General features: G+C 45.4%; 1 protein-coding gene across 1 annotated transcript in view; it reads right to left on the reverse strand.

Annotated features, from left to right (window-relative positions):
* SPTBN5 (spectrin beta, non-erythrocytic 5) overlaps window positions 1–13998 on the reverse strand; it is a 1776766-nt gene that overhangs the window by 474087 nt on the left and 1288681 nt on the right. The window lies entirely within an intron of this gene.

Raw genomic sequence — 13998 nt, forward strand, 5'->3', positions numbered from 1 at the left:
TTGCAGTCCTTCTAACATTTTACAGTGAGCTATGAACCAGCATCAAGTAGCTGATGCAAACCGCAAGACATGCATATAGAACTTTACTATTTTTTTCAATATCATTATTCTTAGGTAACTAAAAAGGTTTCCTTTGAGAAGTAATAAAGTCTAATTGGTACAGACAACCCCAACCACTGAGTAACATCTTAAATCCTGGCTTTGTGTTTCTCCCAACCATGTTCTCTTAACATGTAGGGTCACATGTACAACACGTTTTAGGGGTCGTGACGGAGAATCGGGCAGTTTGCAACCACTAAAGGGTCGTTTGGCATGTACTAACCCTATTTTATGAGTCAGTGCTAGGAAGGGGCGTTTCAAGGGTGTCCCTTCCTAATAGCGAGTCGCAGGACCATGCATGAATGTTTTGCAACCGGAATGTGGTCGCAAAACATTAATATTTTACCGACTCCTTGAAGGTAGCGGTAACCCATTCGCAAACGGGAAGGGGTCCCAAAGGACCCCTTCACTTTTGTGAATATGGGCACCAACATTTTTGGGTCCCACAGACCACTGCCTACTATTAAAAAATTAAAAGGTAGCTTTTCATTTTTTTTAAAAAAAATGCATCCCGTTTTCTTTTCAACAGTCTGCATTTCAGTAAAACAAAATTGCTTTATTTAAAAAGCAATCCCAAACATGGTGGTCTGTTGACCCCAGCAAGCCACCATCCCTGTGATTACAGACCATTCCCAAAGGGTCGCAAATTGCGACCTGCCTCATGAATATTGATGAGGCAGGGCACTTGCAACCCAATTGGGAATCACAAACAGTGTCTGAGACACTGTTATACATCACATTTTGCGAGTTCCTAGTTGTGAGTCACAAAATCACAATTAGGAACTCGCAAGATGTTTCTGTCATACATGTGGTCCATAATGCCTACCAATAAGCACTGTATGAGACTCTCACACCTTGTAACCCTCATCGTCTTATATTTATACACTTGTATGACATATTGTCTTTGTATAATGTGTGTTTGATGTAAAGTGCTCTGACATCCTACATTGGGATGAGTAGTGCTATAAAAAATGAAATAAAAAAATGGAAGTGCTATTTAAAATCGTTATTTTGGTAATTACTCGTACAGACAGATGTATGTGACATTCTTACAGTGCATGGATATCTGATACATACATGGGTTGCAGGAAGTAAAAAACCTGCCTCCCAACCATAGTTTCTCTTAAGTACCAGTCACGGCCGGCATGGCTCGCAGGTAGCAGGGCGGTCACAGAAGGGTGTGGGGGGTCTGGGTATCGCGCAGGGGCAGGGGGGATAGGAAATAAATCAATAAAAAAACGTACCTTCAAGCCAGGTCCCGCATCTTCTCTGCTCCTTCTCTCCTGCCTCCAACAGGAACAGGAAGCAGGCAGCCAGTCTCCCACCCCTAAGCCAATCACAACACTGCAATGCAGCGTTGTGATTGGTCTGTGCACCATGACACGGCGCTCAGTCAGGAGCTGGAGGGGTGAGCATGTTCTCCATGCAGGCTGTAATGCAGCCTGCATGGACAAGAAAACGAGTTACTTACCTGTTACTTCAGTTATCTCTCCAGCATTGGTATTTTTCATAGATTCACATGCTTGAATAATCCCCGCCGTTGTGTTGGGAGTCTCACGGTAAAATTATAATAGTAGTAATTCATATCATCACAGGCAATAATATATTGCACAGTTATTGCAGTCATTGCAGTAGCCCATCCATATCTTTTTGTAAAAAAGAACCAAGGTTGAAACACAGCCAATCAGACACAGGCACCCTCTAGAATACTCCACAGAGAGGCAAGACCCTCAGATTTTCTAGCACAAGTGACAAGAGTATTTATAAAAATAAGAAGGGAAGCCTTCCAGGGAGGAGGGAGGGTCACATGTGAATCTATGAAAGATACCAATACTGGATAACTGAAGTTACAGGTAAGTAACTCGTTCTCTTATCCAGTATTGGATCTTTCATAGATTCACATGTTTGAATCAGAATAGCCAGCAGTTATTGAAAGAATAATCATTCAAATGTAATATTAGAGTATGGCGGGTACCATATAAATAACTAATAGATATCAAAATAAACAGATATGCATGTACACACACACATATATATATATTTACAGACAAGACTATACAAGAGCATGCAAAGCATAGCAATAACATGTGAACAAAATTCACAGAATTGAAATTAATTAATTAAGCACCTCCAAAACAGAGGCTTACCTTATTGAAAAAGATTGTGTAAGACTGCTTGTCCTACTGCTGCTTCACCATCTGTAACCAAATCCAAGCAGTAATGCACGTAAATTTATGTACATTTTTCCATGTTGCAGCGTGGCAAATTTTATCCAATGGCACTCCCGTGAAGCGAACCATAGGAAACAAATAGTTGATAAGATCTTCGGATGCTTTTGGTATGTGATAAATAAAACTTGAGACATCTCTTTATATCCAATGAATGAGGAGCTTTTTCAGCTGGGGAAGTAGGATTTGAAAAGAATGTTCTAAGAATAACCGGCTCATTAAGAGGTCAGACGGCATGGCTCCCTTTTCATTTTCATCAGAAGCCTTGGAATTAATGGGAAGGGAGGAAAGGTGTAAGCGAAGATCCCCGACCACCTTATTAGAAAGGCATTTCCCCATGATCCTCTTTCTGGTTCCCAGCTGGCAAAGAATTGGCATTTCATTTCAAAGACGAAGAGATCAAAGTTGGGCTTGCCCCATATCTGGAAGATGAAATCGAGAACCGTCTGATCTAGCTCCCATTCGTGGCAAGAATTGGAACTCCTGCTTAGAATATCTGCAGACTGTTGTTCACACCCTGGAAGATGTGCCACTTTGATAGAGATGTGGTGTGAGAGAACCAATTTCCAGCTTTCCTGTGCTTCCAGCGATAGGATATGGGAGTGTGTGCCTCCTTGCTTGTTGAGGTGATGCATGCATGTAGTATTGTCTGTTCTTATAAGGACCGAAGACCCTCGTATTCTTGGAAGGAATGCCTGTATGGCTACGGAAATGGCTCGTAGCTCCAGGAAATTGATGTGCATCCTTGAGAGTGCCTTGGACCACTTGCACCTTTTTCCGGAGATCTTGAAGGTGAGCCCCCCAGCCTTCTAGAGAAACATCCATAGTGAGGACGAAATCCGGCATCAGAGAACAGAAAGTAAGCCCTGTCGAGAGATTCCTGGAGGACTGCCTCCAGAGAAGTGCTGGTTTTATGACTGGAGTTATCTGCACTAGGTCATCGAACAATCCGGTTACTTGGAGCCATTGATTGTCCAGCTCCTCCTGTAATGGTCTCATTCTGAGACAAGCACAAGGTACCATTAGAACTGCTGAGGACATCATGCCAAACAGATTTCATAAGTCTCACAGAAGTAAGCTTTTTTCCTGTTAGCTTTGTCGCTAGGGAAATAAGGTGCGTTTGCCTTTCTGCAGATAAGAATGCCTTGTCTTGGACAGTGTCTAGGATTGCTCCGAGAAAAAACGTTTTTTGAGATGGTTGTAGAACTGACTTTTGATAATTCAGAGTTAGCCCCAGGGAACGAAATATTTGTAAGCAGATTGAAGTTGCTGAAAAGATGGGGCTTTCACTATCTAGTCGTCGAGGTAAGTAAACAGTTGCAGACCCTGAAGCCTGAGATGAGCAGCAAATGGAGCCAGACACTTGGTGAACACTCTTGGGGCTGAACGAAGACCAAAAGGGAGGACTCTGAACTGAAAGTGAGCACCTACCACAGTAAAATGGAGAAATTTTCGATAATTGGTATGAATAGGCAAATGGAAATCTGCATCTTGCAAATCTAGAGTCGTCATAAAATCCGAATGTGCGAAGTTGAAGTATCTCCTGAAGGGTGACCAGGCGGAAATACTTTTTCTGCAGATATTTGTTTAGTTTTCTGAGATCCATTCGACAACTTCGTCTTTATTATAAAGAAGCGGGAATAGAAACCTTTTCCCATCTGAGAACGAGGAACTTTTTTTTATAGCCCCCTTTTTAAGCATAACCATGGCTTCCTTTCTGAACAATCTGAGATGAGGAGGAAGCCTCTTTAGAGGTGAATGAGGCAGTGGGACGTTTACGAATTCTAGAGTATGACCATACATTACGATGTCTAGGACCCATTTGTCCATTGTAATTTTGTTCCATTGATCGTAGTGTAGGGAAATATTTGCTGAATTGAGGTTGGTGTTTAGCCGAGACATAGCAGGTGCTGGGAAGTTGCCACTGCTTTCTAGCATTAACTCTGGCCTGAGTAGGTTGCTTTCTTCTGGGTTGCTGTCTGGAGTATGCAGCAGACGGTGGGGCTCAATACGACTGCTGTTGTTGATAGCCATGTCTGTATTGATATAATTGTGGTTGCCTGGTACTTCTGATAGTTCCCTCGAAAGGAATATGACCCTCTGCCACGGGCTACTCGAAATGGTGTCTTCCTATATTGCAGCGTACCTAATACTTTAGCAGTATCAGTATCCTTTTTAATTTCTTGCAAGGTGTCTTCGATATGTTTCCCAAATAGCACGTCTCCATCAAACGGCATGTCTAAAATGTTACTTTGTACCTCGGGACAGACGATAGTAGACTTGAGCCATCCTTGGCAATGGAGAACTGCTGCTCCAGCTAGTCATCTAAAAGCCAGGGAAGCCATATCCATAGATATGTAGATAATCTTAGAGGCTGACCATTCACCTACCAGCAAAATCTTTCTTGCCTCCTATTTTTTATCGTCCGGCAAAAAATCAAGATATGATGCCACATCAGACCACATTTGGCATCATATCTTCCAAGGATTGCTAGGGAATTTGCGGCACGCAGTGATGCAATAGTGGTGAACCTCTTTTCAATGTTGTCTAAACGTCTACCTTCGTTAATAGGCGGAGCAGTAATGAGTACATAACGATTCTGCGATCTTCGCTGCGCAGCCTGGGTAATAACAGAATCTGGCCTAGACTTTCCCACTAAGCATGCAGGTGCATCGTCAGGGGCTTTATTTTTATCAATCCTAGGAAGGATTGTCGGCACAGACTATAGGTTTTTCATGATTTTTATTCCTTCTTCCCAAATATGGTCTATAATTGGAATTGCCTGTACAGATTCTCCATTCTGATCCTTAAAATCATATAAAAAACAGTAAGACTGTTTAACGGGCATTGGCAGGTGAAAACAATTTGCTGCTCTTTCCATTAATGAATGGAAGCCCCCAATATCTTCAGGTGTAGAACCAATCGCTTGAGGAGCTGGTGGAGAAGGCGTAGGAATTAGATAATCTTCCCACTCGTCTACAATAGTAGGTGTTTTTTGGAATTTCACCTTCCTCAGCGTCATCATTGTCTCCCTTTCCCTGAGACTGTTGCAGAGTCCAAAACAGGCAGGGGAGGCCTTTCTTTTTCAACAGTTCCTGCTGCTGTAAGGAAGCAAGTGTGATAATCATGCAGCGTAGCCATTAGATCCTGCACCAATGCAACAGGCAATTATATCATAGGTTCCTGGCGACGTATCAACACCTGTGACATCTCCATGGGTTGATGATAATGTGGCCCATAATACTCATCTTCATCTTCCCTTTTCCTGAAATTTCACATGAAGTTGCGAAGGGCTGCGGGCCGGACTAAACAACCCATTATCTTCAGATTCCTCCAAAAATTGACTAGGAGACAAAGGGGAGATGTATGATGGATTTTGGAAAAATCCTCTTGACAACGGTATCGTCGACGAGAATCTGGAGGACAAAACTATAGTTAACTTTAATGAAGAGGGCCACTTTGGTTGAGGCGTCGACGAAATCCTCATCGACAGTGAAACAATAACCGTCGATGTAGAAAAAAATGTTGTATACGACGGTGTCGTCATCGTCGATGACGCTAGTACGCTACTAGTGCAGATAGTACAGAGATTTTTTATTTCAGCCTTTCCTGCCAGATAAGCAATCTGCCTTCCCTGTCTTTCAGAGTCTTAGAGCAAAAGGTTCTGCAGATTCTACAGTCCTTTACTTTGTGAAGAGGGTACAGGCAATAAATGCAATCCTTGTGGGGATCCGCAAAATGCAAGTCACAATAATAGGACCAGAGGAATTTGAGAGCAATAAATGCAATCCTTGTGGGGATCCGCAAAATGCAAGTCACAATAATAGGACCAGAGGAATTTGAGAGCAATAAATGCAATCCTTGTGGGGATCCGCAAAATGCAAGTCACAATAATAGGACCAGTGGAATTTGAGAGACCGGTGAACGTGTGTATTATACAAAGGGACACACGCTAACTTTTCTGCTTCTGATTTTAATAACATATCAGGATCCTTTCACACTGTTTAAACAATGATGTTTCTCTTTATCAATTGCTAAGTCAACTGTATACTCTGTGTGTGATTACTGGACTATACCTTATATTCATATCCTTTCACCACTTCTATGTGTTTACATAGGTATTGGATGCCACCTTGAGTCTGTTATACCGAAGTTCTAGGTATCTATATGCTCACTCGACACTGTGGGTAGGTGTTTCATACTACTTTGATATCAAACTAGATCCTTGTATGCACTTCGATTAGAGTCATGCATACTAGAGGTTGTGTGTTTTGCTAACTTTGTTAAAAGCACTTAGTTTGTTTCTCTTTCTAGGGAGCTTGCTGACCAGTATAACCCAAGTCTGGGTGACATATCACTCCACCTACTGGTTTTGTATACACATTTTTCCACTGTTTCAAGGCAATCCAAGTGGTCACTGGCACTTCATTGCTGCACACTCTGTTGGTCCTGATGGGAATATGCAATGTTTCATCGCATGCGGTCCAACGCATGTGATTAGAACAGTGTTGTTACAACGGCCGCGTTGTTACAACGCATACCATTACATCGCAAGTCATTCCTACGACTTGCTGTGGGGGCGCACTGGACTTAGGAATAGTATTATTTACTATTCAAACTCCAGCGTGCGCAACAGTAGGGAAGGTGTTGGAATAGTAAATGATACTATTCCTTAGTTTACAGCACCCCCTACAGCAAGTCGTAGAAATGAGTTGCGTTGTAATGGTTAGCGTTGTAACAACGTGGTCGTTGTAACGACCGCGTTGTAATCGCATGCACTGTACCGCATGCGATGTAAATGCTGCTTCCTCCTGATGAAAGCCACTGCATCTCTACGGGGAGCGTCAGGCTGAAACATGTCGACCTTGATACTGCTTTGATAGATTGAATCTCCCTCTTTCTTAGCTATATTTTTTAATCCTGGTCCATGAATGCAACATTAAAATCGCCCAGCATATCATAGAGTTAGTTTTAACCACTTTCACCTTTTCACTCACCCCAGCTATATTTTTTAATCCTGTCCTATGAATGCAACATTAAAATCGTCCAGCATATCATAGAGTTAGTTTTAACCACTTACACCTTTTCACTCACCCCCTCCCCACACCCTGCTCATCTAAAGGTTTAGTATACTTCATCATCTCTATCAAAACATCCCTGAGCTCCCTGATCTCCTCCCTGTCAGAGAGGGGGTTGTAGCAGTCACTACGACTAGTTTTGTAGTGCGAGGAGATCCCCTATTATAAAGCATGCCACCTATGGGTGGGTGAGGGGAATTGTCCTAAGAAAGGCATACCCCAACTCCTCTACATTAAATGAGACCCAGGGGCCTACTATTGTGTCTTCAAAAGGCAGCCTTTTCTTCCCACATGACCCACAAGGCCCGATGAGTCCTTTTTTAGAAGAATTCACAGAAATCCAAAATGAAGAGAAAAACTGAGCAAAGCTCAGGGAGACTCCCTGTCACAACGACGTGCAGTAGGAAATCTGAGGCTCTTGCCTCTCTGTGGAGTGTTATAGAGGGTGCTTGTATCTGATTGGCTGTGTTTCAACTTTGGTTCTTTTTTACAAAAATATATGGATGGGCTACTGCAATGACTGTGCAATGAATTATTGCCTACGATGATATGAATTCCTACTATTATAATTTTACCGTGAGACTCCCACCTCAACGGCGGGGCGGGGATGATTCAGGCATGTGAATCTATGAAAGATTCAATACTGGATAACAGGGAAGTGTGCATGACTTGTTTGGGGGGCCCTCGAGGGCCAGCCAAACAGTCATTGCACACTTTAGGAGTCGGCAAACCACTCCTCCCCTGCCCTGCTTGGACAGCAGAGCAGCCCACTAACCCACCGGCCCGCCGCAAACCAGAAGGACAAAGCAATGGGGCGACACTCCTCTGCCATATCAGAGGAGCCGCCCCTGTCAAGTACTTGTGGAGTAATAACAAGCTGTGTGCCTTTGATTTCATCCATTCCATTGGCATCTAGGAGTTAGTGTCTAGATAGCTCAGCCCAGCATAATACTCTAACATAAAGAGGGCTAATGGCCCTTTAAAATAGGCCTTAATTTTGGGCCCAGGTGGAAGTGAAAATCAGAAAACCCCTTCGCTGCACGCATGCTGCTGCTCAGATTGGAAAGCAGACAACGGAAAGCAGACTATGTGCAGGCGCTGCTGAATACACCGGAACAAATTCAGACTATTTCACTGGAGCCGGGCCAGATCCTGGATCTGGCTCATTAATAGCTGCTGGATCTGGGTGGATCTCCCTCATTTCCTTTCACTGTTCAGATGCTAGTCGCAGAGCAGCGCCTGTCAACCAGCTAATGCTAATAACCTTAAAGGGTTGGAAGGGCTTAGCTTTGTGTGCACCAGAGTATCACTTTATACAACTGCCTACCTTTATTGCTGCAATACAAATATCCTGCAGCATAATTAAAGCTACTTTGAAGGTAACAGAGCCATGAACAGGGTGTTACAAAGGAACACATTTACTATGTGTCTCCTGGGTGCTTCGGTGATGCTTCTTTCCAGAGTAAAATCCATTTTGCACCTATGAGTTCACACAACAGCACCATCACATGACTTTACGCCACAAAGCGTCAAACCCCAAGGGCCTTATGATGATGGTCCGAGATCCTGTGTTTTTTAGCGCGCGGTGGACTAGTTTAAAAATATAACTCGAAATTGCTCCAACTTAATGTATGATCTTTAGATAGAAGAAGTTGGAAACAGAGAGATGCAATCTCTACTCACTGTTCTGTTTAAAGGTGATGCACTGACTCGCGCAAAAAATAGGCCCTTGATATGAATGCAAAAGCGGGTCAAGGAGGTTAGAATAACTGCTAGAATCATCACTAGGAAATCACGCTACGTCAGAAGCACACTATCGCGCAATTCTACGTCAGGACTGGAGGCGAGGATTATGCTCAACTTTCTTCATTTTTAATATAGCAGCCATTTTAAAAAACACCTTGTGAGAAGTTGGCCTGGTATATGCTGCTCACTAGTTCTAGTGATCACCTTGTACCATGCCAAGCAACCCTTATGGTGGTGGTTGAAGTCAACCTAGATAGACCAACTATCCTAGTGGTAGCGTGGACAGTGCAGTCTGCAGGCTAAACTCTTGAGGGCATGTGAAGCCAGCTGTTTTACCATAGGTAACCTCCTTGAATACCAAATGAAAGGACACCACACAGATATATATTCAAAATATATATGTATTTATTTACTAAAAGTATCCCCTATACTCTTTATGAGCACAGAAGCACATTCGTTAAAACAAGGCAATATTTAAATATACAAAAGTTGCACAATTATGGATGGGCCCGGGTGGCCCGCTAAACCATATACTAAAATAGTGGTATAAGAACCACGTATAGAAAAGTAAGAAGGCCTAGGGCCTTGAGAATTGCTGGGACTACAAGGAGCTAACAGTAGTTAGTGACCAGGAGGCCCACAGGATGCGTGTGCAGTGTTGAAAGTTACACGCGTGCACCTATTGGTTTCAATGGGTGCGTAAAAGTCACAAGGTTAAAGCAAAGGGAGTCTTCCGGATGGACCAGAACCTAACAACTGGAAACCTAGACACTAGAGATGTTTCTCTACACAGGAGCACCGGAGTGCCAGCGTTACCTCACCCACAGGAAGCGGGTGCATAGGTGTCAAAGTGCGTCGGGTTTCGTCGTGCTGGTCTATGGAGCCTGAAGATGAAGATGCTGCAGGCGGCCAGGCGAGAAGAGTTCCGGTGGATCCAAGGGTGGATCTGAAGAGTAGAAGACCTGAAAGCAGAGGGGACACTGTTCAGAGTCACTAGCCAGTGACCGATGTGGAACCAGGAAGGAACCAGGCGATGTCGGGTGCCAACAGGTGAAGAAAGGAAGCTTGTCTCCACAGCCACGTGGAAGTGAAGGGATCGACGATGACCAGGAGTCACTCACGAGCTGTCCCACGAAGGCTCTAGCTGATGGCGGTGTCGGCTTCTCGATCGGAGCAAGCAGGCCTTGGCTAATGCAAGCCACGCAGGAGTCGATGAAAGCTTGGTGCTCTAACCAGCAAGGGCAGAGGGGCTGCTCCTTTTCACAGGAGCAAGGGCCAGTCTGGAGCAACCAGACCAGCAGTGTTGTTCGTAGATTTCGTCGCCAAGATGGCCACTAGCCAACCGGCCAGTAACCGGGATGACACGTCGAGTGGCAAAAAGCAAAAGGGCCCCACGCAGATCTCGTGGATGCTGGAGGGCTGGTCTTTGGTGCAAATGCTGCTCGGTGTTGGGGCTTCTCAGGGCCCTATACACAATGATGAGGATGCCTCGGTGCTGCGCAGTCAGCTTGTCGTGGACGTTCCAAGATGGCCGGTCCCACGTCTCTCGGTGCCTCCACGGGTCTCTTCTTTGCAGGGACTGCGGATCAGGCTCTGAGATGTCTGAGAGTATGGGTCTTGTCGGGCTCTGGGCTCGGTCTCCGGCGGGAGGCGGCGGCAAAGCAGTCGTCGAGTTGCTGGATGGTGCCTGTGTTCACAGGGTGGTCACTCCTTGACCACAAGGGAGATTCTCTTCAGTCTTCTGTGCAGCAGAATGTCGAAGTTCAGTGATTCTTCTTCTTCAAGTTGAGTTTCAGGATGATCTAAAGTCCTGGGACACAGTTCCTACTCTTATTCCAAATCTAGGGGCTGGATTACCTGCTAGGTCCCTCCTCTGGGTGGGATCAGGAAGGGGGGTGGTTACACCCCCTCTCCTTTGTTCAGTTTCGTGCCAGGGCTGGGGCTGGAGAGCCCCAGCTCCAGTTTGAACTGGCATATGCACGGGGACACCTTGTGTGCCCCAGGCATGTCTCAATCTATTCAGCCCTCCCTAATCCACTACACAAAATCCTGTCTGAGGTGGTGCAAGCACCTCCCCTGACAGGAAACCCTTTGTCCAAAACCTCCCAAGCTGGAAGGACTCCCAGCAGCAGAAGGGCAGACTTGTGTCTGTGTGGCAGCATCCATTTTGTGATGGTGAGGCTCAGTGTAACTTTACCCGGGTTTCAGGTTAGGTACATGTCGTGTCCCTCTAGAAGGGTGGAATGCTACCCCCGTCGCCAGAATTGGCGAGGGGGTAGTATTCCAAATCGTATGACACCTTACTCGAGATGTTTTGATAAAGCCAAACCAGAGTTAGCATTTGACCGCGAGGTCCATAATGCACTTAAGAGTATATGGTATGGCAATATCATGGAAACAGCTAAAGGACGTTGTTCCGAAAGCTGCAGACAGGCTCAGCTCATGCCAGAACCCCATCTCACATGAAACCAAGCACTCTGCCTCCAGGATTGTTAAGGCCTGCCATAGGAATGACTGATAGGTTACCATGTGTCCATATATGTTAGATATAGATATACTATATCTAAGTAAGAGGTGATTACACCAACTTACCCCAGCTGAGTGATCAGCCAGTTGTGTCAAATAGTGAAGCCAGGCCAGGGGTGGCATAATACATGCTGCAGCCCCTGGTAGGCCTTGGATACACCTATGCCCTGGGTACCTGGGGTACACTGTTACAGGGTCCAATAAGGTGAACCAGTTCCAATTGGTAATGCACCTAGTGTGCATTGGCATTAATTTAGGGAGAGAACAGCAGGGTTGTGGGTCTGATTAGCAGGCCCACAGCCACACTAAGTCATAAAACCAGTGAAGCAAAAGCAAAAATTTGGGGTGACCATAGGATAGCAGACCCTACTCTGCTACACAACCCCCCCCCCCCAAACGCAGGGACATTAGACTAATCTTGACCAGTTGTGTCTTCATGTTCTAAGTGGAAGTACCGGGAGAGACCATCTGCATTACCATGGTCAGTCCCTGGGCGGTGCTCCACTGTAAAGTTCATCCCCTGTAGGGAAATGGACCACCTGAGTAGTTTGGGGTTTTCACCCTTCATCTGATTTAGCCATAAGAGGGGCTTATGGTCGGTCTGAATCTTGAAGTGAGTTCCAAATAAGTATGGTCTCAACTTCTTCAGGGCCCACACCACAGCAAAGGCCTCCCTCTCAATAGCTGACCAACGTTTCTCTCTAGGGGTCAGCATTCTGCTAATAAAAGCAATGGGCTGGTCGTGACCATCTACATTAAGTTGTGAAAGCACAGCTCCCACCCCCAACTCAGAAGCATCTGTTTGGACAATAAACTCTTTGGAGTAGTCAGGACTCTTCAGGATAGGTGCAGAGCACATGGCCTTCTTCAGGTCATCAAATGCCTTTTGACAGTTTACTGTCCACTGAACCTTTTTGGGCATCTTCTTGGATGTCAGATCATTAAGAGGAGTCACTATGGACCCATAGTTCTTAACAAACGTCCTGTAGTACCCAGTCAGGCCTAAGAAAGCTCGGACCTGAGTCTGGGTAGTTGGAGGGGACCAGTCCTTGATGGTCTGGATCTTACTCTCCAGTGGTTGAACCTGGCCTCCACCTACAAGGTGGCCCAAGTATACAACTTTACTCTGCCCTATCTGGCATTTAGTAGCCTTGATAGTGAGGCCTGTCTTTTGCAGGGCCTCTAGTACTTTTGTCAGGTGGATCAGGTGATCCTCCCAGGTGGAGCTAAAGACAGCAATATCATCTAGATATGCTGCACAGAAGTCATCCAACCCAGTGAGGACTTGGTTCACCAACCTTTGAAAAGTGGCAGGTGCATTCTTCAGACCAAAGGGCATCACCACAAATTGGTAATGACCTCCTGGGGTTGAGAATGCTGTTTTGGCCTTAGACTCCTCAGCTAACCTGATTTGCCAATAGCCAGCTGTCAAATCAAATGTGCTCAAAAACTTGGCAGAAGCCAGTCTATCTATGAGCTCATCTGCCCTTGGAATTGGTTGTGCATCTGTCCTGGTGACAGCATTGAGTCCTCTGTAATCCACACAGAACCTCATTTCTCTCTTTCCATCTTGTGTGTGAGGTTTGGGGACCAGAACCACTGGGCTAGACCAGGGGCTCTCTGAAGGCTCAATGACACCTAACTCCGGCATTTTTTGCACCTCAGTCTTTATACAGTCCCTGACATGGTCAGGTTGCCTGTAAATCTTGCTTTTTACAGGAAGACTGTCACCAGTGTCCACCACATGGGTACACCAGTTAGTCTGACTGGGTGTCAAGGAGAACATATGTCTATATGACTGTAAAACTTGTCTGCAGTCATTTTGCTGATGTTCAGTGAGGCTGCCACCTAAGGCCACACCATCAGCTGAGCCATCTTCAGGGTTCTGAGACAACAGGTCTGGGAGAGGGTCACTCTCTTCCTCCTGCCCCTCATCTGTAGCCATGAGCAAGCCCATGTCTGCCCTGTCAACATATGCCTTGAGTCTGTTGACATGGAGCACCCTGTGGGGGCTCCTGGGAGTTCCTAGGTCTACCAAGTAGGTAACCTCTCCCTTCTTTTCAACAATTGTATGGGGTCCAGACCATTTGTCTTGGAGTGCTGCTGGGGCCACTGGCTCCAACACCCATACCTTCTGTCCTGGCTGATACTCAGTCAAAACAGCCTTTTGGTCATGCCAAGCTTTCTGTAATTCTTGGCTTGCCTCCAGGTTTTTAGATGCCTTCTCCATGTACTCAGCCATCCGGGAGTGGAGACCAAGTACATAGTCCACTATGTCTTGCTTAGGCTTTTTGAGAGGTAACTCCCATCCTTCCCTCACC

This window comes from Triturus cristatus, chromosome 9 (assembly GCF_964204655.1).
Source record: "Triturus cristatus chromosome 9, aTriCri1.1, whole genome shotgun sequence".
Classification (NCBI taxonomy): Eukaryota; Metazoa; Chordata; class Amphibia; order Caudata; family Salamandridae; genus Triturus; species Triturus cristatus.